This window comes from Equus caballus, chromosome 5 (genome assembly GCF_041296265.1).
Source record: "Equus caballus isolate H_3958 breed thoroughbred chromosome 5, TB-T2T, whole genome shotgun sequence".
Classification (NCBI taxonomy): Eukaryota; Metazoa; Chordata; class Mammalia; order Perissodactyla; family Equidae; genus Equus; species Equus caballus.
The window spans coordinates 101041327-101056328 of record NC_091688.1 but is presented as its reverse complement, the minus strand read 5'-3'; the positions used below and the strand labels follow the sequence as shown (position 1 = coordinate 101056328).

General features: G+C 43.7%; 1 protein-coding gene across 1 annotated transcript in view; it reads right to left on the bottom strand.

Annotated features, from left to right (window-relative positions):
• The window catches only part of JAK1 (Janus kinase 1), a 142881-nt gene extending 128371 nt beyond the window's left edge, over positions 1–14510 (bottom strand). Inside the window, exon 1 of the mRNA XM_070267535.1 lies at positions 14324–14510. The gene's annotated coding sequence lies outside the window, so the exon portion shown is untranslated. The remainder of the gene's footprint in view (positions 1–14323) is intronic.
• Between the last annotated feature and the right edge of the window lie 492 nt (positions 14511–15002).

Genomic DNA, 15002 nt, shown 5'->3' with positions numbered 1-15002 from the left:
TCCTCCTCAGTTTCCTCATATGCAAAGTTGGAATCCAGCCCATTTACCTCAATAAATGTTATCATGAAGATCAGGGAAGAACAAACTCACTGTTCCAACTACATTATGGTGCAGGGATGGCCCTTAATAGCCAGGCCCTAGCTAAGGAGCATACATTAGTTTAGGTGCATTTAGATGCAAGTAAGACAGGATTATATATGCAAGTGATTTATTGGGGAAGTGCCCGTGAAGGGGGAGGGAGCAGGAGAAGGTAAGGAGAGCCTCCAGGCCAGGATGCAGCTCTGATATCTGTGGAAGAAGAGAGGAGAAAAGGGAGGATGGAGTAGAAAGAGCACAGTTCCAAGAAAGCCTCAGGTAAGCCAGTTGGGAGTCCATAAGCCAAAGTGGCCACTGCTCGCTGGAACTGGCCTGCCTTAGTGTGCTGGGCACGCTCAGTCACTGACAGGGGAAGCCCAGTCTCCAAGCAAGCACGGTGGTGGATGCACAGAGCGCCCAGCTGGAGCCCTCAGTCAGGCTCCGCACAGGAGGAGATCTGAGCAGTGCACTTTCACAGCAGCTCCATCCTCCCCATTGCACTGCTCAGATCTACTTCTACACGCAGGTGCGAAGAGCAGGACCTCCACAGTCCACAGACCTCTCTTTCTGCGGGGAAACTTAGAAAAGATGGTTAATGTGACACGGTATAGACAACAGCTAGTTTTCATCCTCTCCCTCTTCCCTTCATTCTGAATTCCTTTCATCCTTAGCTAGCATTTGGCAGATCCTGCTGAAGTAACCCTCCAAATCTTCATTCCCGAGGGGTCTGAGCCCTTTGCCATCACACCCTTCTCAGGTCAGGCATGCTAGACACATCCAATCATAGTTCCAATGGGGCAACGGAGTACTGGAGAGGCCCACGTGGATCTCCTGGGATCCACATGTTCCTCCCTAGCCTCATTGTGTAAAAGGAAGTCTGCCTCCTCCTGCTGACAAGGATGGATTCTCCCTGCATGATGGTGACATTGCCCCTTCTGGTCCCGGAGACAAGAAGCCCAAAGGGCCCCGGTGACACTATAGTTCATAGTTCCATAGGACTCTCGTTAGATCCTCTGGCAAGAGGACACCCCGTTTGGGGCCCAGGATCTCTAACACTTGAAGAGCCCAGAATGTGAGGACAAGAAAGACAAAGTTCCCTAGTGGGTCATTGGGAGTGATGGTGAGTGACCCCACTCCTACTTTGACCCCTGGGTTCCTGGATCCGTTTATTCTTCTAATTGTGGACACAGTGTCATATAGAGATCTCTGATTTAAAGCATATCCTGCAGGAAGACAACGCAGCCTTTCAGAGGGTTGCCTCTGGTGTGTCACTTCAGGTGACTTTCCAAGGCCTTCCAGCTCTCCATGAGGTCAGCTGCTCTGGATAGTGTCTCATGTGATATATGTGAGCAGAGGACCTCCTGGTCACAGGCCCTTTCTTTTTCAGATTTTATGCATACCTTTGTTGGCTACACACGGCCCTTGGGACACCATGCGCTATTAACCCTCTCTGCAATCCTGCAGATCAAGCCCTGTTGGCTGCCCTGCTGACCCTTCTGCTTATTATGGTAATTGTGACCTCTTGGCTTCTGGTGGTTAAGCACTTCCGGTTGGTCTCTGTTATTTGGGAGGATCCCCATCATGCCCATGGCTATTAAGGAACCCAGCTCTGGGACCACTCTCCTACTTTGAGCCCTGGCCTTCAGAAGTGGCCTGCACTTGGTGACGCTGGCACCCCTCTCTGCAGTGCCTTCTGAACGGGCTTGGTGGATGGCGTGTCCTTTGGGCCTCCCCTGGAACATGGTCCTCTGCTGGCTCTTCTGGCCTTGCATACTCTTTCCAGTCTACCCTGTCCCTTTCCTCGACTTCTCAACCCTTCCTCTGCCTTCTGCTAAGGCAACTCAGTCTTCTCCCCTTCGCTCAGGCCTGGCCATCACTTTTCCAGGCTTCTAACAGCCATCCCATGGTGAGTTTGCCTCCTCTTCTAAGGTTCTTGCTAGGGTGTTAGATCCTGTGTCTTGAAAAATGGCCCTTAGCCGTGAGCTCCAGAAATAGTATACTTCTCTTGGGCAAGGTTACTTATCTCTTATGCGACTGACTGTCTCTCTCCCTTTGACTGTTAGGAAGCTCAGAATCTAATTTGAGTCATATATGTATTATACAGAGAAACTTACAACACGCACTTTATGTACTATCCTCACAACAGCTCGTCTTTTCTTTCACTTATTTTCACTTCACACGGACTCCTTCACTTGCATTTACTCAGCACAAACTCTGCCCAGCACTGTGCTAGGTACACTTATATAATCTCATTCAATCTTGGCTTTCCTTATTGTGGGATCTTGGGCAAGATACCAAATTTCCATAAGCTTTGATTTCTTCATCTCTAAGTGAGGATAATCATAATGTTGACTCTATAGGGTTATCATGAGGATTAATAATGATAGTTAATATCATTAGTTATTAGAAGACATTCAAATGTTTTTGCCTTCAAAAAACCCAAAACATCTGATATTACTATATTACAAGATGTCAATGTAGTAATTTCTTAAAAGGTAAATAGTTTATTATAAAAACACTCAATATACAGAGCAGAATAAGTATTACTAATCTTATTTATTATGGCTTTAATCTAATTGAAGGTTTTTGTGGTTCCTGTAATTAACAGCACTATAACAGAATCAATAAAGCTAAGCTATAATGAATTTCCACACAGAAGGGCTCATTTATGGTTTCTTTCTTATATAGGGCAAATAAGATGATGGCCCCCTCAGAAGGCAATGAGCCCAAAGATGCTTTACTTCAAAATGCATTCAGTTTTACAGGAATATCAGATTGCTTTGGATTGACTGATGAGCTATAATAATGAGGCTTATTCTACCCCAGGGACTTAGTATGCTGCATTAATAATGAAAACACTTTGTGAAGAAATGCTGTGCTGAGAACCAAGCTTAGTGCCCTGCGAAGACCACTGGACCAGAAAGCAGAAGACTGGAGTTGTAGCTGAGGTCTGCAACAGGATGGAGACACACACAGCAGTCTGTTTGGCTTCTCTGAGCTCATGTCTCTCCTGGGTTAGATCACAGGATTTTATGATGCTCGTCAGCATCAAAATCCTGTGCATCTTTGTTTTTTAACCTCACAGTATCCATGTAAAAGTTACTGGCTAAGAAATCATATTTGCATTGGAAGTGGAAAGCCTAAATTACATGCCCAAAAGCAACAGGAAAATAAATTATAACTTAACAAGAATTAGGTTTGATTTCTTCCCAAGTTCTAATTTTCTGTTACTCTGGTAGGAGAGTGATATCTAGGGATCACGGATTCTCAGGGGTATATGGCACCCAACAATTCAACTCAATTCGACCATTATTTATTTAGCTCTACTATGTGCCAAGCAAGTTTCTGAAAAGATGACACAGGACACATATGATCAGTGACAATCAACCAAACACTATGTGTATAGGGTACTACAGTAGACCCTTAGCAAGGGGGGGCCACTCTTCCTGCCCTCAGGGACTGGAGTATATAGCAGAAAAGGCAAGACATCCATCCAAAAAATAAATGATCAAGTGTCAAATGGCGGATACAGGCAGGAAATGTCTGTGGGACATTTCAGATTTCAGAGACAGGAAATATCATGAAAATCCAGGTGGAGGAGGAGATGTGAGCTGGACCTTGAAGGATTCTGAAAAACCAAGAGGTGGGAAAGTGTTAGGCCTATTTAGTGGGTATTTATATCCTTCCCCAAATTGTTAAGATTAGGTTTATTTTTAAGTGTGAAATACATTTGTGTTGTCTTCAGTCAAGATTAAGTACCATGACAGCAGAACCATGTACAACATAGCTGATTCGGCACAACAGATACTCACGGAGCGCCTTCGATGCTGCCAAGTAAGCTTTAGACAGGAGGGAAAGGTAAAGAAGGAAAGACAGAGGAACTGGAGCTATAGTGCAGAAGTCAGCGGAGGCACCTTTGCCTCTCCGAGATCTGGGTAAACTTGGTTTGAAACCTAACACATTACCTGGCCTGTGGAGGTACAAAGCCCTTGCAAGAGCTGGGTAACTTCCAGAGGGACACTTCCACCTCCTCACACCTAATCCATTCTGTGCAGTGTTGACGTGAAACCCTGCCCCTTCCTGGTTTTCCCATCAAAGGCACTCCCACAACGCTCGCTGCCTGGGGTTGGTAGCAGTCGCTGGAGATGTTGGCACCGGAGGAAGGAACCGCAGCTTTGGGGCACTGCTAGCTGCGCTTTCCCTCTTCCCTCTGCCCTCCCTCCCCTCTTTTCCTCACACTCTCCATCCCGGATTGCCCCCACGAATTCCAAATTCTCCCCATAGTCCCCACAGCAGGTTGTCCTTCCTCTAACTTCCAGGTCCCCTGGACTCAACTTTCCACCTCAAGCATTCTCCAAGCTACTCCATTATACCTACTTTTCTAAACCCTCCATCCCCAAGAGGAATTCTGGCGCCAGCTATTAAGAGGGAGTGATATTTTCTCCACCTTGTTACAAAGAGATAAGTGCACTGGTGACTTTAAGAGAAGCCCAAAGTGCGTGGAGGGACAGACGAAGGAGAGAGTGCAGGAAATGGGTCAAAAGGGTTTCTTGGCGCCTTCTAAGTGATCTCTCTCTCTTCCAAATTCACACATTTATTGCCTGCGTCGTGCCTTGGAAAGTTGTCCTCTGCTGCCTTCTATCGCTGTTTCTCTTCCCATCTGTCTGTGATTTTATCTCCTTGACCAGACTTCCCGCAGCTCCAGCACAGCAGCCTTTTCTCGTTCCTCCCCAGAACTCTCACGGGCAATGGGCCTCCCTCATTGGTCTGGTGAGTCTCAACCTGTGGGAGCTTTACTTGGCTTCAGGATACTTCCCCTAGATTTCCCCTAAAAATGCCACACGGCAGGAGTTTATTTTAATTAAAATAAATTAAAATGCCTCTAAGAATGTATTGAGTATTTAACTAATTTGCTTGAGACAGCTGGAGATGTCCACTCCTATTACCTCAAGGCGGAGCTGGAGATGACTAACAAGTGCTGAAGTACCCCGAGGGACCAGCCACCTGCTTCAGTTCTCACAGTCGTCTTTGGAGGTGACAGTAGGTGATTTGCCAGAGGTCACAGCGCTACAGAGCAGGAACTAGAATTTTAACCCAGGACACCTAGCTTCAGAACTCCCATTCTTTTCTCTACACCACATCTCTAAAATAATAATGGTCCTTTAGAGACCTTCAAATTCTCATTATGAACAAGAAGGGCAGTTATTCACTGGGATACAAACTAAACAAGACCACTCCAATAGTGAGAGTCCTGGAATGGTAGAAAGAAAGTTGACTCTATGAACTTGAACAAGTGGCCTCACCTTTCTGAGCTTCAGGTTACTTATTTGCACACACACAATTTTATAAAGTTGATGTCAACGCTAAATTAAAGAACATACATATAAAATGCCTGGCAAGCAGTGTTAAGTGGAATTCCTGATTCTTTTTAGAGTGTAAAATGGGAGTTGACACTCAGGTGTGACATTGAGCTTGGCTGGGCAGGTGTCTTTTAATGGGGTTAACACATTACATTATCTGGGAGGGGCATTAGCTGACACATAGAGCAGATTAATCCTTACTCAGCATCATGCAGCAGCAGCCGCAGTGCTTGAAGGTAGATTGGCACCACTGTCAACATCCTTCGAAGGCCTTCTCCATAGTAACTGTTGCTGCCTCCTAAACAAGGTGCTTTCAGATTGTTGCTCTCAGCCCAGGTAGGAGGTATGAGGGTTTAAGGTATGAGCATTATAAAATGTGGGGAGGTTTTGGGGGGGTCAGTTTGGGGGCATGGAACTGAGACAGGAACCATCCTAATGAGACAGGGCCATCTGCAAGGCCCCGTGCACAACAAGATAAGGCCCCAAAAAGATTGGCCCTAACCAATCAGTGGGCCAGGAGAATCAGACAGAGACCACCAAGATCCACCTTCCGCAGCCTCTGGACTCTCCTGGGCTCACACATGCGCCCTAGCACCCAGGAGTCCACTGGGTGACCCAGCCCCATTAGCATAGTAAAAATCACACCCAGGGGTGGAGAGCTACCATGCTAATGATACACGCATCACATGAGGTGGCATGTTGAACAAGAGCGCAGGCGCAAACATAACCCCACCTCCACATGCCATGACAAGGCCCTCCTCCCCGGCCTTTGCCTAATAAAAACCCCACAATCCCGCTCCCTAACAAGCCCATCACCTGCCCCTTTCCGTTCTGCACCGGCTCCCTAGTGCCTGTGCACAAGCCAATAAACTTTTACTTTTCTGCTCCTGTTTGTTGTCTCTCCTGATTTCTATCCTGGGGGACAACAAGAACCCACTGTTCCGGTAACAGAACCACTCTTCCCAATCTCAAGTCCTGCTGGCTTGTGTTTCCAAGATCACAGTTGCGCCAGGGAATCAGAGCCAGGATTTGGCTCTGCCTGTTCCTGACTGTGTGACTTTGAGTACATGACCGTGTTAAATCTCAGTTTTCTTATCTGTAAAATGGGGATGATAATATTTTCAGTCTTTTAAGGTTGTTGTGAAGATTAAGTTAAATGATGAATGTAAATCGCTTAGTACAGTATTTGGCACATTGTAAGTCCTAAAAAAGTTGGTCATTATTTTATTATTAGCAAGGACCAGGGCCTTGAAGTTCGAAGATGCAGGGCAGCAAAAGAGTAAAGGAAAGAAAGGCTGCCTGTTGCTGCAGGATCAAGTCCAACGCCACAGTCAAAGTCTGTTTAATCTGGCCACAAACCTCTGCTTCCCCCTACGGCTGCCTGCACACTGCAAAAACTCCTCCGCTCCCTCGCTCCCCCAGGCAAGCAGAAGTCCTCCTTCAGTTTCCCAGAGTACTTTGCATATTCTTTTGTACTTCCCCTTATCATACTGTATTCTCACTATTCGTTTGCATAGTTATCTCCACTCCCAGTCTGTGAGTTTACAGAGTAGCCACTGAACAGGATCTTTGTATTTGCAGCCATAGGCACTCTGTAACTCTTGCGTGGATGGATGGATGGACAAATGAGTGGATAAGAAACATAGGACAACACAGTGACTTGGTAAAAGGATTAGGACGAGGCACCCAGGGGACAGGGTAAGACAGTCTCTGCTTCTTCAGTCTTGCTAAGCCTGGGTCTGAGCAGAAGAGGAGAGGACACAACATTTGCAGAATTGCTTGCCTGACCAGGATGGTTGGGCAATCTCCTCTCGTTAAGGATTAAGCATCTTTCCTTAGGCTAGAAACTGATTGCTGCGCTCACCTGTGACCACCCAGCTCGAGACAATAGACTTGCCTCCTGCTATGCCCTCTGAGATAGCAGACCCACTACCTGCTGTGTCCATCAAGCGCTGTGCTGACAGGGCAATCTTGTGACTATTGTGGGAGGGACATTTCCATCATATGTGAAACATCCTGTTTGGGGGTATATAACCACTCTGTATACCTCACTTCTTCAGTGCCCTTTCTTCCTTTGGGAACAAAGGCTCTGGGCCATGGTCCTCAGGTTTCAGCTCAGAATAAACTCACCCAAATTTTTATTTATAGATTGGTTATGGATTATTTTTGTCGACAATATTCACTTACTGATAACTTCTTATGTACTTTAAAAAAAAAGTGACATGCTGGAATCAGCTCCCCCCCAGCTCACCAGAGCGGATTGTGTGCGTGTCTTCTTAACTCCATCTTAGGTGATTTCACATTGGCATCTCAAAACCAGCCTTGGCAGGAGTATTTATACCACGGAAACTGGCAAACACTACAAATCAGGGTTTCCTACCCCTAAATCCCCTGAGAGCTGATTGTTAAGCATTTACCAGCAGGCTACTGGTTTTATGATGAATGATCCCAATTAGTCCTCCTAACACTCCTATTTTACAGATGGGAAAATGAAGTTTAGAGAAGCTAAATAACTGAGTAACTTACTACAAACTTTTTGGTGGCAAAGGCAAAACTAAAATTCACACCGTCTGCCTCCAAAGTTTATGCACTTAAACATTTAAAGCTTTGTAACACTTTTTATTTTTAAAAATTTACATATCAGAAGAAAATGTCTCTCATATCCTAATTTTAAGATTTCAAAACCTTAATTAGGCCAGTAAGATAGCAAAGTAGGCGGCTCTGAGCTTCTGTCTCCTCCATAGAAACATCAGAAAACAAGCAGAAGCTGTCAGAGTCAACTTTGTAGAACTCTGGGAAAAACTCAAATGCTCAGAGCAACCAAGTGCATACTGAATCAAGAAAAAGTCAACTTAAAAGTGGGAAGAAAATTTGTGGCATTTTTACTTGTCCTTACACCACACACTCCTGGCTCACAGTAGTCTTGAAGTTAGCAGCCCACATCGTCAATGTGAGACCCTGGTCCCCAGTTCCAGAAACATCAGAGCAGACCTTATTTGAAAATTATTGTGTGGCTCTGTTCTAACCTGTCTGGGGCTACCTGAATGATTAGTTCAAGGGACTCATCCATGTTTGTCTAACTCAGAATTAACCCAGGCCAGAAAAGCAGTGTAACATTGTAAGGCGGAGGAGCAATGTCAGGCTAAGCACTGAAGGGACCAAGCGCAGAGCCAGACTGCACTTGGGAGTCCCAGAAGGGGAAGAGAGAGTGAAAGGGGAAGAAATAATATTTGAAGAAATAATAGCTGAAAAATTCCCAAATTTGATGAAAGACATATATCTACACAGCCAGGGAGCTCAATGAATTCAAGTATGATAAACTCAAAGAGAGCAACACCAAGACACACTATAATCAAACTGTTGAAAGAAAAAGACAAAGAGAGAATCTTGAAGGCAGCAAGAAAGATATGCCTTGCCACATACAAGAGATTCTCAATAATAGTCAGTTTCTCAGTAGAAACCATGGAGGTCAGAAGGCAGTGGGATGACGTGTTAAAAGTGTTGAAAGAAAAATACAGTCAGCCAAAAATTCCACATGTAGCAAAACTGTCCTTTGAAAATGAGGATGAAATTATGATATTTCCAGAAAAACAAAAGATGAGGGAGTTTGTGACCACTAGACCTGCCTGACAAGAAATGCTAAAGGGCATCCTTCAGGCTGAGATAAGAGGACGCTAGACAGGATCTTGAAGTCACGTGAAGAAATAAAGATCTCTGGTAAAGGTAACAACATAGGCAAATATAAAAGCCAATATTATGGTATTTTTGGTTTGTATGGTATTTTTGATTTGTAACTCCACTTTTCATACATAATTTAAAACACAAATTTTGCCTACATAACTTGAAATACAAACTCACAAAAGATTTCTTTGGTACACAAGGTATAAAGATGTAAATTGTGACAATAACAATAACATAAAGATGGAGGGAGGATGGAACTGTAAAGGAGTAGAGTTTTTGTATGCGGTTGCAGTTAAGTTGATATAAGTTTAAAATTCAATAGTTATAAGGTTAAAGGTAATCCATACAGTAACAACAAAGAAAATATCTTTAAAAATACACAAAATAAAATCAGAAGGCAATCAAAACAGTTCACTACAAAAAAATCAACCAAACACAAGGCAGTAATGGAGGAAATGAGAGACAAAAAAGGTCTAAGAACCACACAAAACAAACATCAAAATAGCAGAATGATGTCTTTCCTTATCAATAATTACATTAAATGAAAATGGATTAAATTCCCCAGTCAGAGACAGCCTGGCAAAACAGATTTAGAAAAACATGATCCAACTATATGCTGTCTACAAGAGACTCACTTTAGAACCAAAGACACAAATAGGTTGATAGTGAAAGGAGGGGAAAAGATATTCCGTGCAAGTGGTAACCAACAGAGTTGGGGTAGGTATACTAATATCAGACAAAACAGACTTTAAGTCAAAAACTGTTACAAGATAAAAAGAAGGACATTATACATTGATAAAAGGATCAATTCATCAAGAAAATATAACAATTATAAAACATATGCATCAAATGACAGAGCCCCATAATATATGAAGCAAATACTGACAGAATGAAAGGGACAAATAGACAGTTGTACACTAATAGTCAGAGTTTTCAATATCCCACTTTCAATAAAGGATACAATATACATAAGATCAAAAAGGAGAAGACCAAACAACTCTATAAAGTGAATAGTTCTAACAGACATACAGAACAGTCTCAACAACAACAAGAGAATACACATTCTTCTCAAGTGCACATGGAATGGTCTCCTGGATATACCATATGTTAGGCCACAAAACAAGTCTCAATACATTTTAAAAGACAGAAAACATATGAAGTGTCTTCTCTGACAATAGAATGAAGCTAGAAATCAATAACAGATGGAAAACTGGAATATTCAAAATTTTCTGAAAATTGAACAACATATTCCTAAACACACAATGGGTCAAAGAAGAAATCACAAGGGAAATTAGAAAATACCTTGAGACAAATGAAAATGAAAACATAATGCACCAAAACTTATGGGATGCAGGCAAAGCAGTGCTTATAGAGAAATTTATATCTGTAAATGCATACGTTAAAAAAGAAGAAAGATCTTAAATCAATAACCTAACTATACACCTTCAGGAACTAGAAAAAGAAGAGGAAATTAAATCCAAAGCTGGCAGAAGGAAGGGAATAAAAAAGATTAGAGCAGAGATAAGTGGAATACAGAATAGAAAAACAGGAAATCAACAAAATAAAACATTAATTTTTTTAAAAAGTCAACAAAATTGACAAATCTTTAGCTAAAATGTCAAAGAAAAAAAAGAGAAGACATAAATAACTAAAATCAAAAACGAAAGTTGGGGACATTATTACCAACCTTATCGAATAGAAAGGATTACAAGAGACTATTATGAACAATTCTATGCCAACAAATTACATAACCTAGATGAAATGGACAAATTCCTAGAAATACACAAATTGCCTAAACCAACTCAAAAAGAGATAGAAAACCTGAATAGACCTATAACAATTAAAGAGGTTGGACTGGTAATCGAAAACCTCCCAACAAAGAAAAGTCCAGGACCAGAAGCCTTCCCTAATCAATTCTACCACACCTTTAAAGAAGAATTAACATTAGCAGGTGGGGGAAATGGGGAGGTATTGGTCAAAGAGTACAAACTTCCAGTTATAAGATTAATAAATTCTGGATATCTAATGTACAGCTGGTGACGATAGCCAATAATATTGTATTACATACTTGAATGTTGCTAAGAGAGTAGATCTTAAGTGTTCTCACTACAAAAAAAGAAATGGTAATTATGTGATGGGAAGGACATGTTAGCTAATGCTTTGGTGGTAATAATTTTGCAGTATATAAGTGTATCAAATCAACACATTGTATACCTTAAACTTACACAATGTCATGTGTCAATTACATCTCAATAAAGCTGGAAATAAAGAAAATAAAATAATAATTTAAAAAAGAATTAACATCAATTCTTCTCAAACTCTTTCCAAAAACAGAAGAGGAGGGAACACTCCCTAACTCATTTTATGAGGCCATCATTACAATGATAACAAAGGCAGATAAAAACATCACAAGAAAATAAAATCACAGGCCAATATCCCTTATAGATGCAAAAGCTTTAACAAAATACTGGTGAGCCAAATCCAACAGGATGTTAAAAACATTATACACCATGACCAAGTGGAATTTATCCCAAGAATGCAAGAGTTGTTCAACATAAGAAAATACATTAATACAATAAACTATGTTAATAGAACAAAGGTTAAAATAGAAAGATTACCTCAATTGACACAGAAAAGGTATTTGACAAAATCCAACACTCTTTCATGATAAAAATACTCAGAAAACTAATAAAAGGGGACTTTTCCAACATGATAAAGGGAGTTTCTGAAAAACCCTCAGCCAACATCATATTCAATAGTATAAGACTCGAAGCTTTCTCCCTGAGAGCAGGAACAAGACGAGGATGCCTGCTTTCTCCACTGCTGTTCAACACTGGAAGTTCTAGTGAGAGCAAGTAGACAAGAAAAGAAGATAAAGGGCATACGAATCGGAAAGGAAGAAGTAAAACTCTCTCTATTGGCAGATGTCATGATCCTATATATAGTAAATCCCAAAGAATCCACAAGAAAGCTACTGGAGCTAGTAAATTCATCTAAGCCACAGGTCACAAGATCAACAGACAAAAATCAGTTGTGTTTCTATACACCAGCAATCAATAATTCGAAAAGGAAATGAAGTAATTCCACTTACATTAAAATAGCATCAAAAAGTATAAAAGACCGAAGAAAAAATGTAACCAAGGAGGTGAAATATTGTACACTGAAACCTATAAAACATTGTCGAAAGAAATTAAGACAGACCTAAATAAATGGAAACACACTCATGTTCGTGGATCGGAAGACTTAAGATTAGCCTCTTCAACAGATGTTGCTGGCACACAGGATTTCTACATGCCAAAAGAGGAAGTTGGACCCTTACCTCACATCATATATAAAAATTAACTCAAAACGGAACTATGAAACTCTTAGAAGAAAATATAGGAGTAAATCTTGGTGATCTTGGATTTGGCAATGGATTCTTAGATATGACACCTAAGCATGAGCAACAAAAGAAAAAAATAGGTAAGCTGGACATCATCAAAATTAAAATTTTTTTTGCATCACAGGACATAATTAAGAAAGTGAAGGGGTCAGCTGGGTGGCGAAGCGGTTGGGTTCGCATGTTCCACTTTGGCATCCCGGGGTTCCCCGGTTCGGATCCCAGGTGTGGACATGGCACCGCTTGGCAAGCCATGCTGTGGCAGGTGTCCCACATGTAAAGTCGAGGAAGATGGGCACAGATGTTAGCTCAGGGCCAGGCTTCCTCAGCAAAAACAGGAGGATTGGCAGCAGATGTTAGCTCAGGGCTAATCTTCCTCAAAAAAAAAAAAGAAGAAAGTGAAGAGGAGGCCCAGCTATCTTGGCCGGGGCAGCAGCCACCACCACAGGGTCCTGCTGAGCACATTGGGCCACCTGGTGCCCTTCCCAGTCTGGTTCCTCTACAGCCTGCCCAGCTCCCCAGCACCGGGCCCCAGCCAACACCCTTGAAAGTCTGGACATGGAGTGTCCACTGTGGCTCATGAACAAGCAGATTATCAGCCACAAGCCCCAGTGGTCCTACTTGCCCTGCTGTGGTCCCATCACGTGCTGGGCTTCCCCCTTGGCCAGCACATCTACCTTTCACCTCAAATCCACCAAAACCTGGTCATCTGACCCAACATACTTGTCACCAGTCATGACAATAAGGGCTTAGTGGCCCTGGTCATCAAAGTTTACTTCAAAGACATCCATCCCAAGTTTCCCACTGGAGGGAAAGATAGGCCAATACCTGGAAAACGTGAAGACTGGAGACATGATTGGGTTTCAGGGCCCAAATGTGGCTGCTAGCCTACCAAGGCAAAGGAAAGTTTGCCATCTATCCAGACGAGAAATCCAGCCCCGCGGTCACGACGGTGAAATCTGTCCGCTTGATCGCGGGAGGAAAGGGCATCCCTGGCTGCAGGTGACCCCTGCCATTATGAAGGACCTGGACGACCATATGTCAATTGCTCTTTGCCAGTCGGATCGAGAAGGATATTCTGCAGCAGCCAGAGCTAGGGGAACTGAGGGACGAACACTCAACTTGCTTCAAGCTCTGGTACATGGTAGACTGAGCCTCTGACGCCAGGGACTACAGTTAGGGCTTCTTGAACAAGGACATGACTGGAGACCACCTTCTGCCTCCCTGGGGAGGAGCTGCTGGCGCCCCCCGCCCATGACTGAGTGGCGTGCCTGCCTGCCCAGCCTGGACCGCGTGGGCCGCTCCCATGGCAACGCAGGCACCGGGCACGCACTCCAGAACACTCAGGGTGCCTGTGCGCATCAGTCCTCCCCCCACACCGTTTTTTCCTGCTGCCCCCGGGTTCAGCCTGTCCTGTCCGGGCCCTTTGTGGTCACCCAGCCGGATTGACCTGAGGGGTCCCCTTGGGAGCAGAGTTCTGTTTCAGACAGGCCACAGCTGGCCGTCCTCAGGGTAAGTTCCTGTCTGGGTCCCTGTCCTCACGACTCTTGGCCTCTGACTCTTGGCCTCTCCCTCCGTCCACCCCCATCCCCCCGCCCAGACAGAGCTGAGGCTGCCAGCACCTGGCTCCACCCACCTCTCCCCGCCACGGATCACAGTCTGGAAATAAACAATGTCCACGCAGCCCAGAGATGCGGGGGCCAGGGGGACAGAGGGCTGCTGGGAGCGAACCTGCCTCCCGCCCAGGGCCCAGGCAGGCCCTGGCCAGCCAGGAGCTTGGCTCTCTAGAGTGGGAAGAGTGCTGGCTGAGGGCCCCTCCGGCTGGTACCTGAGCCATCTTGCAGCTCCAGCATTTTCCCCTAACACACTGGAACATTCAGGCAGCCGTGAAAGTTCCAAGTCGTCAACTTGGCAGAAGCCCATCTTCCACTGGGAGGGCGGTGCAGAGAAGGGCGACCTGCGCTCCTGGCTGGGGGCCTGCCCTGGCTCCTCCCCCTCCTCCTGCCCTGGCCCCCAGCATGGGTGGGGGGTGGGGATTTGAGCCATACCGCGTCTCTGAGAGACATTCTCAGTGATCTCGGCATCACCTTTAGACAACAGCTGGGTTAGCCTTCTGCATATCAGCTTTTTCAGAGTTATTCACCAGCAGATAAAAAAAGAATGAAGTAAAATTTTGCTAATATTTAAAAAACAGAAAGAAAATGAAAAGACAACCCACAGAATGGGAGAAAATATTTGTAAATCATATATCTGATAAGGATTTAATATCCAAAATATATAAGAACTCCTACAACTCAACAAAAGACAAACAATCCAATTAAAAAATAAGCAAAAAACTTGAATAGACATTTATCCAAAGAAGATATACAAATGGCCAATAAGTGCATTAAAAATGCTCAACATCATTAGTTATTAGGAAATGCAACTCAAAACCACAATGAAACACAAGGATGACTATTTAAAAAAATTGGAAATAAGTGTTGGCAAGGATGTGGAGAAATTGGAAC